Genomic DNA, 10,646 nt, shown 5'->3' on the forward strand with positions numbered 1-10,646 from the left:
CATTTTAGGTGCTAATATGTAAATGTTAGGTGGTAATAAGTATATTTTAGGTGCTAATATGTAAATTTTAGGTGCTATTATGTACATTTTATGTGCTAATATGCAAATTTTAGGTGCTAATAAGTATATTTTAGGTGCTAATATGTAAATTTTAGGTGCTATTGTGTACATTTTAGGTGCTAATATGTAGATTTTAGGTACTATTATGTACATTTTAGGTGCTATTGTGTACATTTTAGGTTCTATTATGTACATTTTAGATGCTAATATGTACATTTTTGGTGCTATTATGTACATTTTAGGTGCTAATATGCAAATTTTAGGTGCTAATAAGTATATTTTAGGTGCTAATATGTAAATTTTATGTGCTATTGTGTACATTTTAGGTGCTAATATGTACATTTTAGGTGCTATTATGTACATTTTAGGTGCTAATATGTACATTTTAGGTGTTATTATGTACATTTTAGGTGCTAATATGTACATTTTAGGTGCTAATAAGTATATTTTATGTGCTAATATGTAAATTGTAGGTGCTAATAAGTATTTTAGGTGCTAATATGTACATTTTAGGTGCTATTATGTACATTTTAGGTGCTAATATGTACATTTTAGGTGCTGATGTACATTTTAGGTGCTAATAAGTACATTTTAGGTGCTAATATGTACATTTTAGGTGCTAATAAGTACATTTTAGGTGCTAATATGTACATTTTAGGTGCTAATATGTACATTTTAGGTGCTAATGAGTACATTTTAGGTGCTAATATGTAAATGTTAGGTGGTAATAAGTATATTTTAGGTGCTAATATGTAAATTTTAGGTGCTATTATGTACATTTTATGTGCTAATATGCAAATTTTAGGTGCTAATAAGTATATTTTAGGTGCTAATATGTAAATTTTAGGTGCTATTGTGTACATTTTAGGTGCTAATATGTAGATTTTAGGTACTATTATGTACATTTTAGGTGCTATTGTGTAAATTTTAGGTTCTATTATGTACATTTTAGATGCTAATATGTACATTTTTGGTGCTATTATGTACATTTTAGGTGCTAATATGCAAATTTTAGGTGCTAATAAGTATATTTTAGGTGCTAATATGTAAATTTTATGTGCTATTGTGTACATTTTAGGTGCTAATATGTACATTTTAGGTGCTATTATGTACATTTTAGGTGCTAATATGTACATTTTAGGTGTTATTATGTACATTTTAGGTGCTAATATGTACATTTTAGGTGCTAATAAGTATATTTTATGTGCTAATATGTAAATTGTAGGTGCTAATAAGTATTTTAGGTGCTAATATGTACATTTTAGGTGCTATTATGTACATTTTAGGTGCTAATATGTAAATTTTAGGTGCTAATATGTACATTTTAGGTGCTAATATGTAAATTTAAGGTGCTAATATGTACATTTTAGGTGCTAATAAGTATATTTTATGTGCTAATATGTAAATTGTAGGTGCTAATAAGTATTTTAGGTGCTAATATGTACATTTTAGGTGCTATTATGTACATTTTAGGTGCTAATATGTACATTTTAGGTGCTGATGTACATTTTAGGTGCTAATAAGTACATTTTAGGTGCTAATATGTACATTTTAGGTGCTAATGAGTACATTTTAGGTGCTAATATGTAAATGTTAGGTGGTAATAAGTATATTTTAGGTGCTAATATGTAAATTTTAGGTGCTATTATGTACATTTTATGTGCTAATATGCAAATTTTAGGTGCTAATAAGTATATTTTAGGTGCTAATATGTAAATTTTAGGTGCTATTGTGTACATTTTAGGTGCTAATATGTAGATTTTAGGTACTATTATGTACATTTTAGGTGCTATTGTGTACATTTTAGGTTCTATTATGTACATTTTAGATGCTAATATGTACATTTTTGGTGCTATTATGTACATTTTAGGTGCTAATATGCAAATTTTAGGTGCTAATAAGTATATTTTAGGTGCTAATATGTAAATTTTATGTGCTATTGTGTACATTTTAGGTGCTAATATGTACATTTTAGGTGCTATTATGTACATTTTAGGTGCTAATATGTACATTTTAGGTGTTATTATGTACATTTTAGGTGCTAATATGTACATTTTAGGTGCTAATATGTACATTTTAATTGTTAATATGTACCATTAAGTTACCAATATGCACCCTTTAGGTACAAAAGTGTATCTTTTGAAAAGGTACAGCCCCAGTGACAGCTTTTGTACCTTTTTTTCTGAGAGTGCAGATACACAGTGCCCATGTCACCCGTGTCGGCTGAAAGCAGATATGAGTGGCGTTAACCTCTACTGAAATAGCGAGATGAGACACACGTCAGCGATACGCCGGGGGACGTGTGTGTGTGTGTGTGTTATAGGGGGACTATCAGGATAAAACCCGCAGTACTGGGTTTGTGTGAGTGTGTGTATGTGTGTGTGTGTGTGTGTGCAAGCAAAGTCCGCTGACACATTCCACACATCTTCACCCTCGGGCTCAAACAAACAGCGACCCACACACATCGTCTTCAAGACCGGCCGAATCTAAACATTTAAACAAGAACATCCTAAACTAACACTTATTCTGCACTTATCAGTTTCTGGGTGAAGTCAAATATGTTCATCGGGGCGCTGTGTTTGAATTCGCATTAGCCATTAATAGCGGCCGCTGGAGTATTTGACCTGGCGTAGAGTTCAGGGCCGTGGTCTGCGTCTTCGGTTCAAGGCTCATTTCCTAATTACAGTTCAGTCTGAGGTAATTACAGCCTTAGATTAAAGTCATTTTCTTTTTTTACTGCCTGGCGAAAATGCGGCAATTTTGCGGCGGCGGTGGATCGCGCGGATGTGCTCCTTCGCCTCCTGAGGGGAAATAGCTTGGTGGACAAACCAGCATTTTTCTGATTTTTGCCATATTCGTAGCAGACCAGCTCTATAGGAAAATCTGTCCCGGGAGCGTTTGATAAACGGCTGTGTTTTAAGTTATTTGGGGTTTGAGCGAGAGCTGAGAGGCCAGTGCATGTGTGTGTACTTATAGCGAGGTTTGATGTGGCTCTTCAGAACGCATCATTTGGCTTCATCCATCAAGGTCTTCTTCAGTTTAGTTTGGCAGTGACGACGGGTGACTCGGGCTACACACACACACTGCTTGGTCAGCATGACTTTGTCGCTCTTTGAAGCCTGAGGTTTAATTTAAGAGCGCTAAAGCCACCTGGAAGATCTCGAACACTCCTGCTTAAAAGCTCCCGTCCAACATGCCGGTTTGTATGCGTGCAATTAGAGTTGAGGTTTGTCCTGACCCTTTCTGGTGGGCTTTTGCTATTTTCCCTTGCATTCTTTCACAAGTGTTGCTTTTTCTGCTCTGTCGACTCCTTCGAGCCGCCCGCTGTTTGACTAACCCCGTCTATCAGTCCTCTTTACGCCCCTTCGCCCCCTCCCCTGCTTTCCCCTCCAGCCTGACTTTTAACCTCTTAATCCTGCATTGTGAAGGACAGGCCGGCTGAGAACGCGCTGCTAATTGGTGTAGAAGGGAACCAGAATCAGCAGGACACAACAAATCTGATCATGTGGCAACAAGAGCATGGAAACACCCTTCAGATTTTGCCCAGTGCCATTTATCAGTCCAACTGATAAAATGGGAATAATACATTTTCAATTTCGTTGTCAATTTTTTATATTTTATTTTATTTTTATTTTATTTTATAGTCTTTTGTCGTAAAAACCAAAAAGAATCTTTTACTGTTGATTTAAAAAAAATCTTTTAATGTACAATTTTTTTGAATATTTTATTGTAGAATTTTTTTAGAGATTTTTGTTGTGAAATTTTTAGAATCTATTATTTTAGAATAAATATTGCATTTTCCATTTCGTTTTGAATTCTTTTTTTTTTTTTGTTGTTGTAAAAATCTTTAAGAATCTTTTACTGTAGATTTTTTTAAAAATATGTTTGTGGTCATTTTTGTAAAATCTTTTAGAATATTTTATTGTAGACTTTTGTTGTGAAATCTTTTAGAATCTATTATTTTAGAATGATAATATATATATATATATATATATATATATATATATATATATATATATACAAACAAACATATTTAAAAAAATTCTACAGTAATAAAATCTTAAAGATTTTTACAACAAAAAATAATTATAATAAAATATAAAATATTGAAAACGAAATGAAAAATGCATTATTCATATTTTCATATATATATATATATATATATATATATATATATATATATGAAAATATGAATAATGCATTTTTCATTTCATTTTCAATAGTCTACAATAAAATATTCTAAAAGATTTTACAAAAATGACCACAAACAGATTTTATTACTGTAGAATTTTTTTTAAATATGTTTGTTGTCAATTTTGTAAAATCTTTTTTTACAAAATTTTTTTAGAATCTTTAAAAAACATCTGTTATAGTTTTTTGTTGTAGACTATTTTAATATAAAATCTTTTAGAATATTTTGTTGTAGAATTTTTAGAGACTTGTTGTTAAATCTTTTAATGTACAATCTTTAAGATATTTTTACGGTAGAATATTTTTGTAGTCTTTTTTGTAGAATATTTTAACATAAAATCTTTTAGAATATTTTATTGTAGATTTGTTTAGAGACTTTTCTTGTAAAATCTTTAGAATCTTTTAATGTACAATCTTTAAGAGACTTTCTGTATAATATTTTTGTAGTCTTTTGTTGTAGAATTTCTACAACAATCTTTTTTGAATTTTTTACTGCAGAATCTTTTTTGTAGAATCTTAAAAAAATATCTGTTATACTCTTTAGTTGTACAGTATCTTAACATAAAATCTTTTAGATTATTTTATTGTAGAATTGTTTTGAGACTTTTTTGGTGAAATCTTTAGGCTCTTTTAATGTACAATCTTTAAGTCATTTTTACGGTAGAATATTTTTGTAGAATATTTTACTGTAGAATCTTTTAGAATGATTTTATGAATGTTTGCTACCCATTTTTACATTTTATTCAAATGTATTCATTTAATTAGTTCAACTTGATGCTGTGTTGCTAGGGTCTTACGGGCCATTGCCAGGCAGTTGCTAGGGTGTTTTCTAGGTGGTAACTTACTCAATCCAACTAGTAGTCTCTATGAAAGTCTGATCCCTAGACCTAGGCCCTAAACCTGATTACTTAAGTAAAATACCAGCACACTTCTCCTCAAATATAACGGCATGATTTGAGGAATCATTAGTGTAAGTAGTACAAACTAAAAACTTACAATTATTGTGCTTGTTAGGGTTTTGCTCAAGTTTGAACAATGTAAATATAAAGAGCCCAGACAGAGAGAAGTATAGAGTCTCTGTCACGCCGCGTTTACGAAACACAGAGACACATGGAGTGGTCCTCAAGATAGCTTTTAGATGTCCGTGTTTGCCTTGGCAGAGCCCTGTGTGTGTGTGTTTATCAGAAAACCCATGGTTCTGTTCTGCGCTGAGAGTGATGTTGTTTGGACAGAACGGTAGGGAAATACCATAGGGATGTTATTTTGACACTGTGAGGAAAGCTGGCACGAGGAGCTTGATTTGCCACACACACAACCTCAGACTCACATTCTGATGATACCAAAACAGGAGGTTATTATATTACAGTATTACATCATTGAAGGCTAAATTAAAGTCGATGGATCTTTTATTTACAAGAAGTAGAGTTCAGGTTTTTATTTTTTTAGAATGTTCAACAAATAAAGGTTCTTTATCGGCATTGATGGAACCTTAAACATCAATGGAACCTTTCTAATGCACAAAAGTTCTTTATAGTGGAAAAGGGTTCTTTAGTAGATTCGTCCCACTAAGAAAAAAGGGTCTTTGGGGGAGCCAAAATGGTTCCTTAATGGCATCATTGCAACAAAGACCCCTTTTGAATCCTTTATGTTTAACAGTGTACCCCATTTATTTTCAAGACACCATAAGCCAGTGTATAATAAACTTGTAAAATGAATTGGTTTAAAGTTCTACTCCACTCACAGCTCCTTAATTAAGTCTCTCAGACAGGAATATTTGCTTTTCCCTCAAGTTTCATCCTTCCTCATATCCTGTGCGCCATGTTCTCTCACCTTCCGTTTTGTCTTCTGGACGTCTACACAAAACCCTCTCTGGGCTTCTCTCTTTGACATTTACAAGTGCCAAGGAATTTAGGAAGCCACTAGAAAATATGACACCGCACACGATTCCAATCCATTGAGTCCGATTCTTATTAGCCTAAACAGTTTCACGTAGGAATCAAGATATATTATGTGTTATGGAATCGAATCAAAACTCACATTTTGTGCTAGAAAAGCAAAGCAAAGTGGCCTGGTGCTCAAACAAACGCGAACTTCATTGAATGGGGCTTTCTGTTGTGTTTTATTGCTTCTAAGTATAGTGTCGGGCTTCCCTCTAAACTTAATTAAATGCAATTAAACGGTAAACGACGGCAAGGCTGATTATCGTATGTTTGAATGACGCCTGCCTTGCATATCAGCTTTGCTATCGTAAACTAGAGCTGGAATCTGCAATTACACTTACAGAGATAAATATACAGAATCACATGCGTTTTACATTTCCCTCATTCTCCTAATGGAAAGATCAGTGACTTTTGATCACACAAAATTATTTTTATGACCGTAATATGTCAAGATTTGTTCCGAAAAGCTCTGTGCATGCAGAAGAAACCCATTAAAATCTGAATATGTTTGACATAAGTAAACGATTTATGCGTGTGTTGTTTGTCTTACTTTTTAATTTATAACCTAAATGTAGTACTTGTGCTTAGAAGAGCATCTGTCAAGCTGTCCCTGTGAACGCCGTATTTTGTTTTATCGCATCATTTATTATATGACATTTTTATGACCGAGACAAGATAGTTGATCGCTTCCTGCCTCTCTTGGACTATTCATCGACAATGAGAATTACAAACATGAAATAAAGTCTGTAAAATAATAGCATTTAATCTGCTTGTGTGACTAAACAGACTTTAAACCTTTGAACTCCTATTGAGCGGATAAAATTAAACCTGTTTGTGGCCATTTGTTTGCTGGATTTTTAGACTGCCAGAGTTTGATGTGGGACGAGCTCCTAAAATTAAAGCAAACTGCACCGAAATATGCTTTCTCAGAGAAAAATAGAAGCCGGCGTGGTCCAGACGCAATGCTTTTGTCCTGCTGCGGTCAAGCACTTGCAGTTGCCAGTGTTTGCATTGATCGTTCAGAGCTTTTCATTTATTCCACAATGATTATAGCATCTAAAAGTCATATAGAGTCTTGAAAATAAAGGTTCTAATTTGTTTGGGGTTTTTTTTATAGCTTGGTTCCTTAGAAGAATCTTTTTTAAGTTCTAAAGAGAGAGCTTTAGTTCTATAGAAAACTCTTTAAAGAACCCATATACCAACTTAAAACATACAACCCTATAAGAACCACAGCTTTATTTTTTGTTAAATAGTGCTTGAATATAGATTTGCACAGCTTTGATCTGAATTCTTGTTCTCTTGTTTGTGCACGACGCTGGTAATATGCACAACACTGAGTTACACATGCACGAGCATAAACACTTCAAGTGCACTGGTGCACCAGCATCGAACCTTTTGAAACGCTCTGAACCAATGTAATGTTTGTAAACCCATGAATGGACGACCAAAGTTTCAGAACAACTTTGAGACTTTATTGTTGCACATCGAAGATGTCTCTAGAGATAGAGAGCTGCTTGCGTATAAAAAGCAATATTGCTCATGTGTCTGCTAAATTAATAAATGGTTAGCTCATACACTTACTTAAGCTTACTCTCACAATAGCTACACGACAAAACTGTCAAATCCGCATCTATATGTGTTAGAAACAAACACAAGCGTTAATTCTCGCCGTTGTCCAGTTTTTAAACTCACCAGCTCGAGCGCATCAGCGGCGCGTTGGAGGTGAAGGCACCGAGCGCGTTCCGTCAGTCCTGCATTTATGTATCCAATAACTCGCGTTTCTTTTCAAACGACATAAAGTACGTCTCATATAGAGTTGATGTGTAAGGGTTTTGATAGAGAGTCCGTTTGTAAAGTTTGTCCGACGGTAAAAGGCGCACGGTCGAGTCCAAGTGTCTGTGGTGAAACTCCGGTGTGTGAGCTGTGCTCGCCTCGCGCTTTAACTTCACTGGGAGGAGCGGCGGGAGCGCGCGTGTGTGAGGTTTACTCACTGTAGAGCATCAAATGAGGCGACGCTTATGAACGACGCGCTCCTGATCCTTTTTTTTTTTTTTTTTTTTTTTTTTTTGCGTTTCAACTCGCCGGACCGGTATGTGCAGACACGCGCTGACATTTGTGCTTTTGCATACGCTTTATTTACATCAGTGTTTGGTGTGTAACAATCACATTTTTAAAGCTTTTTGATGTAGTCTTTTGTTGTAGAATCTTTTAATATAAAATCTTTTAGAATATTTTATTGTAGAATTTTTTTTTGGAGACTTTGGTTGTAAAATCTTTTAGAATCTTTAAAAAAATAAAAAAAATAAAACTTTTGCTGATAATTTACTCACCCCCATGTCATCCAAGATGTCCATGTCATTGTTTCTTCAGTCGAAAAAAAGTTTTTGTTTTTTTCCATGATAACATTCCAGGATTTTTCTCCATATAATACCTACAAAACACAGTTTCAGTGCAAACTGTTCAAAGGGCTTTAAACGATTCCAGACGATGAATAAGGGTCTTATCAAGCGAAACGATCGCTCATTTAAAAAATAAATAACAAAGTTTAAGTTTTATAAGCTCAAATGGACGCCTTGCTCTGTTCTGTGATGCGCGTTCATGACTCTCCTGTTCGAACTCGTTCATCAAAATGAACGAATCTTTTTCCAAGTCAACTCGTTCGTTGAATGAACCAAATGACACGAAAAAAGATTTGTGTATTTTATATACTGTATTGCTTTATACATATTGTTTTTAGATGTATTTATACACTTTAAGAAAGCTGCTTCCTTAAATATTTAACTTCTATCAACTTGTTTATTCAACTTGTGGATGTTTAAGTAATTTCAACTTAAATTACATTAAACTGGCTTTAAAAAATGAGTTGAATCTTATTACGCTATTTTGATGAGTTAAAGCAGTTTAAAAACGTGTTGTTTATTTGTTTATTTAAAAGGATCCCCATTAGTTGACGCCAAGACGACAGCTACTCATCCTGGGGTCCAAACAATACATCAAAAGCCAATAATTACAATCACAATTACTCCCAAATATATATAAATATACATAAATACACATAATAAATAAAAAAATAAGCAAAATTAACGATACAAAAAGTACTAATTAAGGTAAAAATAATAAAGAATAACATACTGTAGCACATAATATAGCCTCACTCAACCAATCCAAAACTTGTCAAAACTTATTGATCATAATTTTTTTACAAAGCACGTTTTAACAGGATTTTTTTGTAAACAACAATCAAATAGATGCTCGTGAAAACGTTACCAGAAATAAATAAAAAAGTGTTTTGTTTACTATGCTAGATCCTACTAAATGCTTTATCTACTTAAATAGTAGTTTCTGGCTCTTAGCAGAATCAACAAATATGTGTGTGGTACTTGTGCATGGATTTAAATAAGCTTGTTGAAGCTCTGCAATCCCCATTATACTGTAGTTAGCGCATCGTGTGTTATGAACCCGAAACCACAGAAATCTGCTCTCGAGACATGCCGAAATCTTCCCTCGCAGCTCTTGATGGTCCACTAACTGAACTATAAACGCACAGCTGCTGTGTGTTTGCAAACAGTTTACGGTAGTAACAGTAACTGTATTGAGACCTGTGTTATAGCGACGAGGCCGCTGTTTTGTTCCCTGCGTTTTGTAAAGGAGCCTACAGATATTCCATGTTTGAATATAAAAGTCACATGCATAATGATAAAATAAGCCCTTTGAAAAGGTTTTAGCATGTTTCACACTCCACAACATCCTAGAAATATGTCAGCCGTACAGTATATATCCTTTCTGTAATCCAGCACGTGCAGACAGCACATCTGTGACACATTACGTTGAACTGCGGGGACATATAAACGATTTCATGCGTGTTTTGCTCAGATCTGATGCACAGATGATGCTCTGTGTGTGTGTGTGTGTTCACACTAAATAAATCCTCCTGTTTTTAGTATAGTCTGCACAATCAGTCCCTCTTTGAATTAAACACACTATGTGGTGACAACTCCTTTTTGAAATGTTTATCTTTTAACAGAAGGCCTTGGTCCGTGCATTAAGCAGAACATGTGATCTGATGTTGTCGATGATGGATCTGTTTAGGCCGCGAGCGCCCACAGCAAAAAAATGTCAGGAGATTTGTCACCATGGGTGTTAAAATTATCACTTTCCGGGTGAACATACAGGTCCATCTTTGCTAGTGTTAAAACAACACTGACGATAGTGTTTATTTTTTAAACACTGTGTTAGTGTTTCATTTAATCACTCAAGGTGTTAGAAATTATTACTCTTAAATATACACATTTAACACTTTATGGTGTTTAATCACACAACTCCAGTGTATTTTGATGTTGATTTAATGTTTATAATGTATACTTATTTTAAAATGGTAATGCAGATGAAGTTTAAAAAAATTTAACTTTTAAACCCGAAGATATTTTTCCAAAAACCAAGTTACTTTGAATTTAT

The 10,646-nt window shown here is 33.9% G+C and overlaps 2 protein-coding genes across 2 annotated transcripts in view; one reads left to right on the top strand and one right to left on the bottom strand.

The window, feature by feature from the left end:
• Positions 1-8,141, bottom strand: part of vasnb (vasorin b) — a 30,515-nt gene extending 22,374 nt beyond the window's left edge. The window contains exon 1 of the mRNA XM_039686397.2: positions 7,884-8,141. The gene's annotated coding sequence lies outside the window, so the exon portion shown is untranslated. The remainder of the gene's footprint in view (positions 1-7,883) is intronic.
• Positions 1-10,646, top strand: part of coro7 (coronin 7) — a 177,068-nt gene that overhangs the window by 120,243 nt on the left and 46,179 nt on the right. The gene's annotated exons all lie outside the window — the stretch shown is intronic.

Source organism: Pimephales promelas, chromosome 3 (genome assembly GCF_988280905.1).
Source record: "Pimephales promelas chromosome 3, fPimPro1.hap1.1, whole genome shotgun sequence".
Classification (NCBI taxonomy): Eukaryota; Metazoa; Chordata; class Actinopteri; order Cypriniformes; family Leuciscidae; genus Pimephales; species Pimephales promelas.